Source organism: Notechis scutatus, chromosome 2 (genome assembly GCF_049901735.1).
Source record: "Notechis scutatus isolate UNSWTSFEM ecotype Mainland chromosome 2, rNotScu1.2, whole genome shotgun sequence".
NCBI classification, from domain to species: domain Eukaryota; kingdom Metazoa; phylum Chordata; class Lepidosauria; order Squamata; family Elapidae; genus Notechis; species Notechis scutatus.
In genome coordinates, this window is record NC_142010.1 from 113,510,234 (window position 1) to 113,524,723 (window position 14,490).

Consider the following 14,490-nt stretch of genomic DNA (forward strand, 5'->3'; position numbering starts at 1 on the left):
TTATGTAGAATTATAAAATCATAAGTTTTAAGGCCAAATTTTCCAGCTACCACATTTATTGCAGTTGGGGGGGGGGGGGTAGGTTTCACAGAAGCAGCTGCAAATGAAAGACTGAAATATTAGCTAGAGCACAAGGAGAGAAATGGGACACCTCTATCATGGATAATTTAAAATTTATCTGTAAGCCATATCCAGAATAACACATAATTTTTTTTACTGGAATCATGTCTAAACATCATTGTCATCATGGTTTGCCTCAGGTATGATAGTTAAGCTAGGAGTAATAATAAGTACTTGATTTGCTGCAATTATTTGAATAGCTACCATCAATTCTATTTGCCTCTCATTTTCAGTTTAACCATATAACGATCCAGTTCTGCCTCTTGGGCTAGGAACTTTCCTGATCAATTATACAACAGGCAGAGATTTACACAGCATAAACCGTGCAGGCTTTGTCCTTCTATGTGAGAAGGCCCATTTAGGACCAGGATAATAATGTCCATCAATGGCATTTTGGCTTTTGATTTTTACTGGAATGCTGGAGTCGCCAAAGCTGAGGCAAGTGCAAGATAGTGGCTGGGTTCACGGAGGAAGATACAGTAGGAATGAACAAATAAACTATGTCTAAATCTCAGCCAGTACATCTTCTGCTCATCCCTTGGGATTATTCAACATAAAGTGACAATGTAGTTTCCTAATCGTTCAGTAATCTTTTTTTCCCAGAAAAAAGATTATAAGTTTTTTTTAAAAAAAAATATACATACTTTGAGAAGGAGATTTCTATGTCATCTCCCACATATTCTCTATGGTTTCTCTTTGAGTTTCTTAGCTGCTGAAAGCATCCTGAGCTTCGGAGAAGGGTCAGCCTTGCTCCCTTTCTTCCATGTTCTTTGGAGCCTGAAGGAAAAAAAGAACCCCGCCGGTAGCCTAAAAGGGAAAGAAAGAAACCCCACCACCACCACTACAGACAATTTGTTTGCGAAGTCTTGTTTCCATGGTGACATTTGTTGCGTGCATGAATAAGTGAGCCGGTGAGCAAAGCTGTACTGTGCAAGGCAGGGAAGCTCCTTCCAACCCACCGCCCAAGAGATGCCTCTGACAGTGCGGTTTTGCTGAGGGGGAATCCCTGCTTCCAGCTGAGGAACTCCTGGCTCAGCCTCACCTGGCAGAGGGAAGGGGCTGAGGCAGCAGGAGATCAAGAAGATTCCCCAGCTGGATCCTGGGTCTCTTTGCGAGAAGAATAGAAGATCCAAGGGCCCTACCCAAAACAGAATAATAGAACAGAATTATGCAGAGCTTGGGATTGTCTTTCCAGTACCTTCAGATTCATTCTCAGTGATTACAAATTTCTCCCCCAGAGCAAATAATGATGGAATTAAAATCCAATCCTTTCGGTCCCTTTAAGAGCTTTAGCCAACCTGTCAGTGTAGATGGGAAACGCCAAGGCAAGAGAAGCAGGATGCTGCCTTATGCACGGCATCAGCAGCAGCCACACGTGAATGAACTTCCCCTCTTTAGGCCATCTGCTCCGATCGAATGCATCTTTTAGGAGCTCCTTTTAGACTTTTCCCCGGCCTTTACTCACAGTAGGGCCTGATCCAAATCTACCCAAATATTTAATAGCATGGAGCAACTTTCCCTAATCAGGCACCCTGCAAGATGACTATTCCTGTACCGTTATTGTTTTTTATTATACTCAGTTCCACGGATTAATTAAAAGGACAAGTTCTTCACCCTCGTTGCATTATTCAGCTTGAAGGGCCGATTCTCTTTGAGGGCGCCAGATGTTGTACCAGAGATCTGTCGATTATGCCTCGTTCAGATCCTTCGTGCAAGATGTTGTTTAGTTCAAAGCTCATTCCCGCCTCTTTGCTCACCTAGGGAGAGGCTTTGTTCTTGCTTCTCTTTGGGGGAACATCACAGCCAGGTTCTTTATTTTGTTCCCAAAGGCCCAGGGCTCTTCCCCCCCACCCCCCTTAAAAAGAAACGAAGCTGTAACATTTGAATTCGCTTCAACAGTACATAAATCTGCCAAATGACAGCACTTCAAAATATACTTAAGATCTGGGTTAAATCCAAGAATAGAAAGCAATATTTTGCACAGGGTCACTTCTCAAGCCAAACTCTGTTTTGCCATAATGGGCACTATTTTAGATTGTAACATATGTCTAGATTTTAGTGATCAAAATCACTCTACAGCCTTTTTTCCCCAGTTTGTACCTAGATCGGACAGTAGACTATTTTTTAAATTCATCAATCTAATCATTTACATTTAGGGTCATTCTCACAAACGCATTCATTGCTTTTGGTAGACATCCAAAGCATTTCTTTTCCCTTTGCTGTTAGATATTTGGAACCCAATACTATCCAGTCTGCAGAGGGAGGGAGCCAAGAGATTAGTCTTTGAGAAGTGATGGATGAAGTTAATGTGCGCTACAGGAGCAGATTTAGGCTACAATGATTTTGTGATCCCTTATAATAATGCAGTAATAAGAAACATTAGAAGTTGGATCCCATCCTCTCAGTTCTTCACATAACATCCAGAGAGAGATGGTAGGCTCCCATTATAACGCTTAGTTTTGTTGTTGCTGGTGGTGAAAGAGAGGTGGTATTGTGTGATCCAAGATGGTGAATTCAGGTACGGACAAAAAGTTATCTTTGGATTGGAAAGTTTTCTATTTCAGCAAATTACTTGAGAGATTTATACTGATGGTGAAAGATCATCTCGGCATTGTGGCTATCTCTTACTTGCTTAAAAAGGTAAAGGTTCCCCTCACACATACATGCTAGTCGTTTCTGGCTCTAGGGGGCAGTGCTCATCTCCGTTACAAAGCCGAAGAACCAGCGCTGTCCGAAGACGTCTCCGTGGCCATGTGACCGGCATGACTAAATGCTGAAGGCGCATGGAACTCTGTTACCTTCCCGCCAAAGTGGTCCCTATTTTATTACTTGCATTTTTACATGCTTTCAAACTGCTAGGTTGGCAGAAGCTGAGACAAGTAACGGGGGCTCATTCTGTTACGCGGCGCTAGGAATTCGAACTGCTGAACTGCCAACCTTTCTGATTGAAAAGCTCAGCGTCTTAGCCACTGAGCCACCGCATCCCTTACTTACTTGCTTACATACTTTTTAAAAATGTAAGTTAAGAATTTTGATTACAATAGTAAAAACTAAGACAAACGAAACTTAGGCGAAGAGAAGAGAATTAAAAAGAAAAAGAGAAGAAAGAATGTGCTAAAAAGAAATGAAATATATAAAGAAATGACTTCCAACCTTCATCACAAGTGTAAATATATTTCATAATTCTTCACCCCCTGTAAGGTTACAAATAGGTTCATTCCATATCCTATCCCTTATCTATAAGTGAATTAATAAAATATTAACTTTTCAATTCTGGGCTTAGCAAAAAGTCCATAAGGGGTTGCCAGAACATTGGTCTCCCACAAGTCTTAATTTAACTTACAGGTGAAACTCGAAAAATTAGAATATCATGCAAAAGTTCATTTATTTCAATAATGCAACTTAAAAGGTGAAACTAATACATGAGATAGACTCATTACATGCAAAGCAAGATAGTTCAAGCCATGATTTGTCATAATTGTGATAATTATGGCTTACAGCTCATAAAAACCCGAAATCCACATTCTCAGAAAATTAGAATATTACATGCAATCAATAAACTAAGGATTGTACATAGAACAGTATCGGACCTCTGAAAAGTATAAACATGCATATGTACTCAGTACTTGGTTTGGGCCCCTTTTGCAGCAATTACTGCCTCAATGCGGCGTGGCATGGAAGCTATCAGCCTGTGGCACTGCTGAGGTGTTATGGAAGACCAGGATGCTTCAATAGCGGCCTTCAGCTCTTCTGAATGGTTTGGTCTCATGTCTCTCATCCTTCTCTTGGCAATGCCCCATAGATTCTCTATGGGGTTCAGGTCAGGCGAGTTTGCTGGCCAATCAAGCACAGTAATCCCACGGTCATTGAACCAGGTTTTGGTGCTTTTGGAAGTGTGGGCAGGTGCAAGTCCTGCTGGAAAATGAAGTCAGCATCCCCATAAAGCTCGTCTGCGGAAGGAAGCATGAAGTGTTCCAAAATCTCCTGGTAGATGGCTGCGTTGAACCTGGACTTAATGAAGCACAGTGGACCAACACCAGCAGATGACATGGCTCCCCAAATCAACACAGACTGTGGAAACTTCACACTGGACTTCAAGCATCTTGCAGTGTGTGCCTCTCCATTCTTCCTCCAGACTCTGGGTCCTTGGTTTCCAAATGAGATGCAAAAGTTGCTCTCATCAGAAAAGAGGACTTTGGACCACTGACCGGGTCTGTTTTTCTTTAGCCCAGGTAAGATGCTTCTGACATTGTTTGTTGTTCAGGAGCGGCTTGACAAGAGGAATATGACATTTGAAGCCCATATCCAGGATCCATCTGTGTGTGGTGGCTCTTGATGCACTGACTCCAGCCTCAGTCCACTCCTTGTGAAAGTCCCCAATACTTTTGAATGGCCTTTTCCTGATAATCCTCTCCAGGCTGCAGTCATCCCTGATGCTTGTGCACCTTTTTCTTCCACACTTTTCCCTTCCACATAACTTTCTATTAATGTGCTTTGATACAGCACTTTGGGAACATCCAACTTCTTTTGCAATTACCTTTTGAGGCTTTCCCTTCTTATGGAGGGTGTCAATGATGGATTTCTGCACAACTGTCAGGTCAGCAGTCTTTCCCATGATTGTGATTCCTACTGAACCAGACTGAAAGACCATTTAAAGGCTCAGGAACCCTTTGCAGGTGTTATGGCTTAATTAGCTGATTAGAGTGGGACACTTTGAGCCTAGAATATTGAACCTGTTCACAATATTATATTTTTCTGAGATTGTGGATTTGGGGTTTTCATGAGCTGTAAGCCATAATCATCTCAATTATGACACATCACGGCTTGAACTATCTTGCTTTGCATGTAATGAGTCTATCTCATATATTAGGTTTACCTTTTAAGTTGCATTACTGAAATAAATGAACTTTTGCACGATATTCTAATTTTTCGAGTTTCACCTGTAGAGGAAATAAATTAACTTTATATTCTTTCCATTTACTTTTAACAGTATATCTTTATCCTATCAATATTATAATAGGATTAGATTTCTTTTCAATTTTTCTTTATCTCATCACACAGATTTCCTCAAGGCTTTAACAAATCTCTTTTATAAATTTAATAAAAATAATTTTCCAGATCATCATTTGCTTTATCATTTGTATTTTCCTTTTAATTTTTAAAACTTCAGCCAGTTTCTTTTGTATATACAGTAAAAGTGTCCTTTTGCAAATAATTGTCTCGGCCTGTTATTTGTAGTTTCACTCTTGGTACTTTCTCTGTCTTGTCAGATAAAATTTGTTCCACATCTGTCATTCCTTTATTAGTATAGTTTGGACATAGTCTATCCATACATTCATACATCATTGCTGATAGTGTTGTTATTGTAGTACTGTAATTTCTGGCTCCATTCTTCAAAGAAGTCTTTTAATGTTTCCAATGTTATAACATTGTGTGTCATTATCTAATTCCTAGTATTAATTGACATCAAGAATAGGCTTGAATTATTATTTCTTTCTGTGGGCCAAACTCAAGGCCTCAAGTAAGATACAGTAATTTATCTTTTTTATGGCTTTAATAGCCAGGATAGCAAAACTAAGCACTTAAATGACAGGCCATTTTTTTCAGTTAATTCCAAAATCTTATAGTAAATGTCAACATTCCAATTATCTTGACCCTAAATTCATTTATAACATTCTTAGATCAAAATCTTACATAGTTTTATGCTTATAATTCATTTTTCTTTTGTTCAGAGTTGAAGATAAGCTTTTCATTATGTAGGTCTCTAATATTTTTAAGATGGTTAATAGGAATTTTTCAGAAGTGTTTAGAAAGTGAGGTTTGCAAATTTAGTGTCCTTTAAAAGACACCACCACAGCTGTGAACAAGATGATTGATCCCTTTATCTGCTGGTGGTCAAACTCATGAAAGCTGCTGTCCTGCAATGTCCTTGCAAGGAGTAGCTATTCAGAGCATATATGAGCAATCTCCTGTCCTTTCCTTATCTGGATAGGTCCCAAGGGACTGGTCTACTCAAAGTTCCTTGGGCTTTGCTGCCATGTCCAGCTCTGTGAATCCACTTCACCATTTCTCCCCTGGAAATCTTGCTTGCTTATGTACTAAGGTTTTGGTATTTGGTCTTAAGTTCTTGATTTGGAGCACTACCTCAGAAAGGTATTCCTCATTATAATTAATGGTCAATTAAACCCTCTTCCTTTTTAATTCTCAATCTTATCTTTTCTGTTATTCTTAACCCAACAAATATCTGATCAAGAGCACAAATTGTCCTGTTGTTTCCCTCCGTGAGTATGCCCAGTCATTTAAGTTATAATATGCTGTTTTAATCTGTTTAATCTCTTTTCTGGACTGGAAGGTGATGCCTAGCTTGTGGGCACAGGGTTCTGCCAGACATGATGTGGCTGTTGGCTGGACATGGCATGGCCTTGTTTTTCGCTCTCGCCTTGGCTCAGACATCACTTCACTTTGCTTCAATTAGCAAAGAGTTTACACAAGCTGGGCTAAAATGCTTCTTGTCAAGCATTCAGTCATTCTAAGGCTTGGCCTGCCCAAAGTATGAATTGGATATCTTTTGAAGGATGGCTTGCTCCATCTCATTTCTCATTTCAAATTTAAACCTGGACATGCTTCTTTAGTAGATATTTTTGGGCAACACTCCAGAAGGATTTGATTAAATAATCGCTGGTATTGAGTTATCTGGCTTAATAAAAATTGATCCACAGAATCAGTGGGGAAAAAGTGGGGGAGACATGCCCTAATAGTTGTAGTGAGAGTCTACTTCAGGTGATTGGTGCAAGGCTGTACAAATAAAATGGAAAGAAAGGCCAAAGATGCTGCCTTGCATTTACTGGCCCCACTAAAATCAGACTATACGGATCATCGACTTGATCGGAAACATTAAATCAACTCTAGCAGCCACAGTAAATCAACTTCATAGGAAGACTAGTACTTTTATTAAGATTGGCTATAATGGTCTAATGGTACTCTATTCCCTCCTTCTTCTTATACTGCATCTGATGAGTCATTTCCAGATATCTCATTGCTCAGGACTTAAAAAATGTTTCAGCCCCTTTTGCCTAGCTAATTGTTCTTGTATATTTCCATCAAGGTTATGTTTCCTTAACTCTCTGCACAAATCTCCTGGTGGCCACACAAAGATGTTAAAGGAAGAAAGTGCTGTCGTGGCCAGCTGGAAGCTTCACCTAGCAGCAAGATAAATTGATCCACTGTTGTTCAGCCCTCAAGAAGTTCTTGTTATTGAGCTGGTGAAGATAGACCCTGGGGGAGAGGGCAAGGTGGGGAAGAGGGAAAGCGGCTGCAGCCTCAGAGGAGACCCGAGGAGGAGGCCAACACTAACCAGGCAGTGTGTTGGCAGCTTCTGATGGTGGTGGGATGTCAGCCTATATAACGAAGGAGGCAAAGACGACTCCTTCAGTGAACTTGCAGGGGAAACTCAAGCTCGGTGGCGGTGGCCCTGATTGTGCCCTTTGGGGAAAAAAAAGAAGGAATCTGTTTATTGTCTTCTTAAGCTAGTGATGTTTTCCAAAAGATGAAAAGTTTTTTCAGGTTTTTTTCCCCCAAAAAAAAGATTAATTTTTTTTCAGTTTCCCAGGAGATTAAACCAAGATGCATTTTGAATTTCATAGTATGCAGAAGAAAGAGATGGACTGTACTATCAGAAGAAAACCTTATTATTTAGGAGTTGAAGCATAGGAGTTGATAAATCCTGCAGGCAGTTGCTATAAAAAGCCAAAAAAAAAAAAAAAAAACTTTGGAAATTAACAGATTAATCGGCTTTAAAATCATGACCTAACTAAGCATTAATGGCAGAAGCTTACGCTAACCCATTGATGTACTGTGAAAAACTTGGTTTTCCCTGCAACTGAGTGTGTTATTTCACATTAAAGCCATAGATGATTTCTTCCCAATCTGTACATTCTCTGGTAAACACAAGCTTCCAAACCAATGCAATTGGTTTGCATTACATGCTTCAGGAACTATTGGGAAATGAGCAGCAGCTGAGGAGCAGGATTAGATATTTGGGCCTTCTACAGTATTCTCCATGTTTTAAGCAAAAAAAAAAAAAACAACCCAAAACCCAACAACTTAAATGGGGCTCTTTTTCCAATTTGCTCAATATAGCATGCAAGTAAACTATTGGCATTATCAAAAGTTCAGATCCATGGCCACACTGTTTACATGGGGCAACACTGACACAAGCCATTAACTTTATGGAATTTTAGCTATGAAAAAATAGTTTTTATCCAGTTTAAAATTAGGCACCGCATCACAACTTGACTCAAGCAGAAATTCGATGTATGCCAAATCAGACTGCTAAAGGTCAGGAATACATATTAAATTTAAATCCAACATAATTAGGCAGTAATTTATAATTCCACTTCAGCTATCCCCAGTGCATGCTGAGTAAAAAGTAATTGCATAAAGGAAAAGTTTGGGTGATGGAACTGCCAATCAACACATTGGAATGCAATGTATCTCTATCTAGTTTATATTCCAGGAAAAAGGGGGAACTGGAGAAGGATTTGGAACAGATGAAAAGAAGGAAGGTTTGAGAGAGACTATACCAGAGGTGGTATTCAGCAGGTTATGACCAGTTCTGGAGAACTGGTAGTGGAAATTTTGAGTAATTCGGAGAACTGGCAAATACCACCTCTGACTGGAGATTTTACAGTATCCTTCCCCTGCCAGGCCCACCAAGCCACGCCCACAGAACCGGTAGTAAAAAAATGTGACAAACTATGACAAACACTTCTGTATTCAAGGGGATCATGAGCAATAGCAAGAGCATTTAGACTTATATACTGCCCCATGGTATTTTACAGACCTCTCTAAGCAGTTTACAGAGTCAGCATATTATCCCCAACAACAATCTGGGTCCTCATTTTACTGACCTCAGAAGGATGGAAGGGTGAGTCAACCTTGAGCCGGTTAGGATCGAACTCCTGGCAGCAAGAATGCAGAGTCAGCCTACAATACTGCATCTAATCACTGCGCCACCAGGGCTCTTGTAGCAGGGGTGTCAAACTGGCAACCCACAGGCTGGATGCATCATGTGCAGGCCACACCCACCCCAGCTCTGCAAAGACAAAAAAATGTCACGATATGTCACGATACGTCACGTGATGCGATCGAGTTTGACACCCGTGTCTTATATATGAGCAGTATAACCAGAAAAGGAACAAGGAATATATCTCTGCCTGGATTCATACATTGTTTTAAACCACAATTTTGTTAACTATGGGCTGATGATTCATATCGCACATTTGACTAGGTTCATACACCGTAGTAAGAAGTAAAGCATTTTAAAAATTTATTTTCATGTTTTACTTGCACACCACCCAGAATCCTTTTGTGAGAAATTTTGGGAAATTTTAAAAATTTGATAATAAAAAAAAAATGATTGTGCTTTCACATTGAACTTAAGCACCAAAGAACAAGCCACATTATAACTTAGAAGGATATATGAACCCAGTCAAGGGGGTCTCCCAGTACTGCCTCATGGCTCTGGCTCATAAAGGTTGGCCTCCCTCTTTCGGTGTCACTCCTTTGATCTATTTGGCCCATTGATCTATTTGGCCCATTGCTGCCCAGATTAATCTGGGGCTCTTAAACCATGTTGGAATGAGATTCTCCAGAATTCCTTGTTATCATGAGAGAACCCAGTTAGGAACAGCTAGCCTGCTCAGGTTTGGCAATAACTTTCCAGTTTTGGAGAAGTGCCTTTTTCAACCCTTTCTGGAGATGCTGAGGATTAAATTGGGACCCTCTGCATGTAGATGAGTTATTCTACCAATCGTTCGACAGCATTGAACTCCAGAGTTTTGTTTTAATTCCATAAGATGGCTTTCACCGAATCCCTTTAACTTACACAGCTGGCCCATTTCATATTATCTTTGTTGCAGCAGACTTGCCTGGACAAAAACAACAAAATAAAACACCTGAGGCTTCCTATCCGACAATTGCCTTGTTGGTTGTTCCCTCATGCAAATTGCTAGCTGAATGGGGAAATGAATGGGAAACGATTCCCCCCCCAGCAAGTCTAGAAGATACCTAAACTGCCACAGAAGCACAAGACTTCTATGTTTTTTTTTCTTTTGACAACATGGTTTCCCATATAATTTGTTGCCATGTGAATTCTGAATTTGATGCTCAAATGAGTGATGTGCTGGAAAGCTTCTGGAGCTTACTCACCACAGACCCCTCTTCCTGCCTTTATGCTTCCCTGCAGTATTGGTGCAAGAAAAGACAAGGGAGTGTTGGAAGAATTATCCTTCTGGGTTCAGTTCCAAGTGGGGAAAAAGACACTGGAAACATGGAGGCTGTTTGGAAGGTTTAATGGTGGACAAGACCACATGGCCTGGAGCTCCAAAGTGAAAAGGATGATCAACATGCTTCAAGATGAAGGAAAAGATCAAGAAAGGGCTGATATGCTGAGAGTGCCTGGGTTTTATAACCTTTGTTGGGATTTGAGCTTGTATTCTGATTGGTTGTCAGACTCCCATGAGGCCATGCAGGGACAACTCTGTAGACCAGTGATCCCCAACCTTTTTTATGCCGCGGCCCGGTATCCCCAACCTTTTTTATGGTGCGGCCCGGTACCGGCATCAGCTGGGCGCCGCCATCTTGTTTTGATGAAAAAGTGCTTCCGGTGAGCTCACCGGAAGCACTTTTTCATCAAAACAAGATGGCGGCACCCAGCGCTTCCGGTGAGCTTTTCTGGGTAGAAATGGCTTTCTACCCGAAAAGCTCACGGAAGGCGCCGCCATCTTGTTTTGATGAAAAAGTGCTTCCGGTGAGCTTTCTACCGGAAAAGCTCACCGGAAGCACTTTTTCATCAAAACAAGATGGCGGCGCCCAGCAAACCAGCGGCCCGGTAGGACTTGTTCCACGGACCGGTGGTTGGGGACCCCTGCTGTAGACTGTCCTAAGTTCCAGGCTTGGTTGAGCCTTGCTGGATGATGATGCACTGAAAAGGGCTTTTGGCAATTGCTATAGCTTTACCTGCAGATCTTTGTTATGTAAAGTATTCTGGCCCAGGCCTTAATGGCCCACCCATTAACAAAGGTATGGGTGAGTTTCTGCTTCTGAGGTGAGTTTCTGCTCTTGAGTTTCTACTCTTTTTAGGGGAAATATTCTGCCTTTTTAATATTTCCCAGGATATTTCAATTTTCTAGGAGAGGTGTGGGTGTTAACTTCCTGCTGGAGGTAAATTAAATGTAGCTTCTAAGTGCCCAAAGCAGCCTATTTTGGCAGGGCCATGGAAGGACTTTATCTCTGTGCCTGCAGCAGGAAAAGAGGTTCCATGTCTGCTAAACGTTTGGGACTAAAGCTAACATTTTAACATCTTCAGTTTCATTCTTCAATTACGTGCTTTCTGTGAAGAGCTACCAGTATAGAATTAACATCACTCTAGGAACTCCGTGGCATCTTCTGGAAGGCCAGAGGAGCAGGTGTCCTGAGCATCACTGAGGTTTCAAGAGGTATGCGATAATTGGATGTCACAGGTCAGGTAAAACCGTAATGGGATTTTATTTGGCTTTAGCTTAAAATATTCTGTGAACTCCGCTGTTGTGATTTTTGGCTAGACCAAGGTTTCTGGATAAATGCTACTATGAATGGGTAGCGCTACTCTGGCTTCTTAAAATATGGTTAAAACAAACCATGGCTTTTTACAAGCACGCACAAGACCCATTGAGCTGCAAGTGTTCCTGCAGGCCTCGAGTTTGGCCCTCAAAGATCCTCTACAGATTATTAGTAAATCATAATGTTTAGGGTGGCCTAAGGAAATCATAATGTGAATCATAATGTTTAGGGTGGCCTACATTTTTAACAATGTAACTGGAACACAATCATTTGTGCTTATGTGTGGCTTCAAGTCCATTTTGGGCTCCTGGAAACTGTCCGGACATGTCCCTGAAGTTTTCTTGGCAAGTTTCAAAAGTGGTTTGCTCTTGTCCTAATGCTGAAAGAAAGTGACTGGCCCAAGATCACCCAGCTGCTCTGTGCCTCACTCAGAACTAGAATTCATGGCCTCTTGGTTTCTAGCCTGAAATCAAACATAGTTTTTATTCTGATTCTGCCCAATACTTTTTGGAGTGTGATCCTCTCCAGCACATCTTTCAAAGGGCAAATATGGCTATTGGCCTGGAATGAAGTGGAATAATAATAATACATACATACATAATAATAATATTATTATTATTATTATTATTATTATTATTATTATTATTATTATTATTATTATTATTATTATTATTATTATTATTACCTTCAAACCACTGCTGACTTCTGGTCATTGCCTGGACAAATCTCTGCAGTTTTGCTGGCAATTTTTCTTTTTAGAAGTGGTTTGCGGTTGCTTCCTTCCTAGGATTGAGCGATGCCCATTGACATCTCACAGCAGTTTTAGCCATTTGTGGATAGTGAAAAGGGGATGTTGAGAGATATAGTTGTGTAACTTCATCCAAATAGCTACATGTTCCACAACCTGGACAAAGGAGACTATTCAAGAATGTGAAACAGGCCAAAGAAATGAAGCAGAGTGAATCCTGCAACAGAATGGTGTGCAATGCAAAAATATTAATAAAATAATAACACAGTATTGCAAATTGGAATGGATATAACCATCCATTCTATCTGCTAGTTGCCTTTTGAGTCTGATCCAAATGAAAGGAGTTTTTCCATTTCTTCCTTTTTTCTTTTCTCCCTTTCAGAAAAAGATGCTCAGAAGTGGTCCTTTTAAGTTACCGCCTGAACCCATTGATTTCTGTCCTTTCTCAAGGCCCTTCATCTCCTTTACAGCAACATTTTCAACATGCAATGAATACCATTGATCCTTTCCCCCGCCTCCAGGCTTAATGTGCTTATTTTTCGTTTTGGTCTTCTTACATCTGTCTAGCTTTCCATACACTTATGGCCTCCTTTTGAATTCTTTCTAATTCATTCACCTTAAAAATTAGACCATAAAAAAAACCATACAAGGATTATCTGTTTCTCCAATCTGGAGAAAAAAGCTTGGTTGTGTTGGTTGCCACTTCCAGTGGTGTCATTGCTACTACTACAGCCCCAAAAGTGTTTTTTATTTTGAACAAAAAGAAATCCATGATTGCTGACATGTTTGGCCTATGATCTTCTTTAACTTCCAATCTCTTTGGCTATTGGCCTGTTTTCTCCAACTTGGTAACTATCATCAAGTACTTATTTGACTCTTCAAATCTAACTACATCCTATTTGGTCTGGGGAATCTTAAAATCTAGGCAGCTTCTGCGTTAAAGACAGATGCTTCTCCAGATAACCATATCCTAAGCCATTGAGGGTTGATAATCAGTGCAGGTCTTTCAACATGGATGGCAATAGGATTGTTTGTTAATTAGCAGCTTATATGGCACACTGGCCATGTTTCCACAATATCATTCAAGAAATGATCTAAGGGTTGTATTCATTCAGTATATTAAGCTTGCTAGTGCTAACTTTGGTTAGTTGGGGGACACTTCATATATTATGCACATCCAATTAAATGAATTACGTGAACTCAGAAAATCAGTTATTTGAACCCTAACATCCTATAATAATTTAAATCTCTAGATATTATTGCAGGGGTTGTTCTATTGCACTGAGGTAGCTGTGCCATGATGTCATCAAGGAAGGATGACTGTTTCCAATTCTGAGTGACATCAGAAAATTACAGTTGGCTTTGTAGAATGCCTTGCATGAACTTTACATGTGTCTTGGTGAGATGATGCAGTTCTACCAGCTGAGGCGCTTTAAGTCACCTCATCCAGCCATTCAGTCGGTTGCACATCCCAGAAGCCTCTCCAGCTCTTGAAATGGTCGGAGGAGACTTCAGAAGCAAATAGGACAGAACTTCTCAAGGTAAAAAGAGGCACTGCTTCCAAGTTTTGTACTAGCAATGACAGTCTGATTTTCACCAACCCCTTCTTGACTAAGGTTGCTACATTAATAGCTGCCAACCAACCAACTTCAGGCACTTCTGGGTGAATTTTTCTTGCTTTTGTACCTCACCTGAAACAAAAAACAGCCTTGGTCTCCTTATGAAGTCATCTTCACCAAGAGGAAGAGTCAAACAGAAGAGAAAGTGCAACCTCTTGATTCTTTTGAATTCTCCAACTTATCCGGACAGGATTGTTTATTTGCATTGGAGCAATACACTTTTCAATGTTTCACTCTTATTTGACTAACCATTTTTAGAAGATGCTGCTGGAGATTTCAGCTCTGTTTTGTTGCAATTGTGTTGTGAACTGCAGGGTTCAATTTTATCCCTACTCTGTTTAACAACTGCATTGAGCTGCTGGAGGACTTCATTCAGAGATAGCCACTGAGAAAAAGATTACA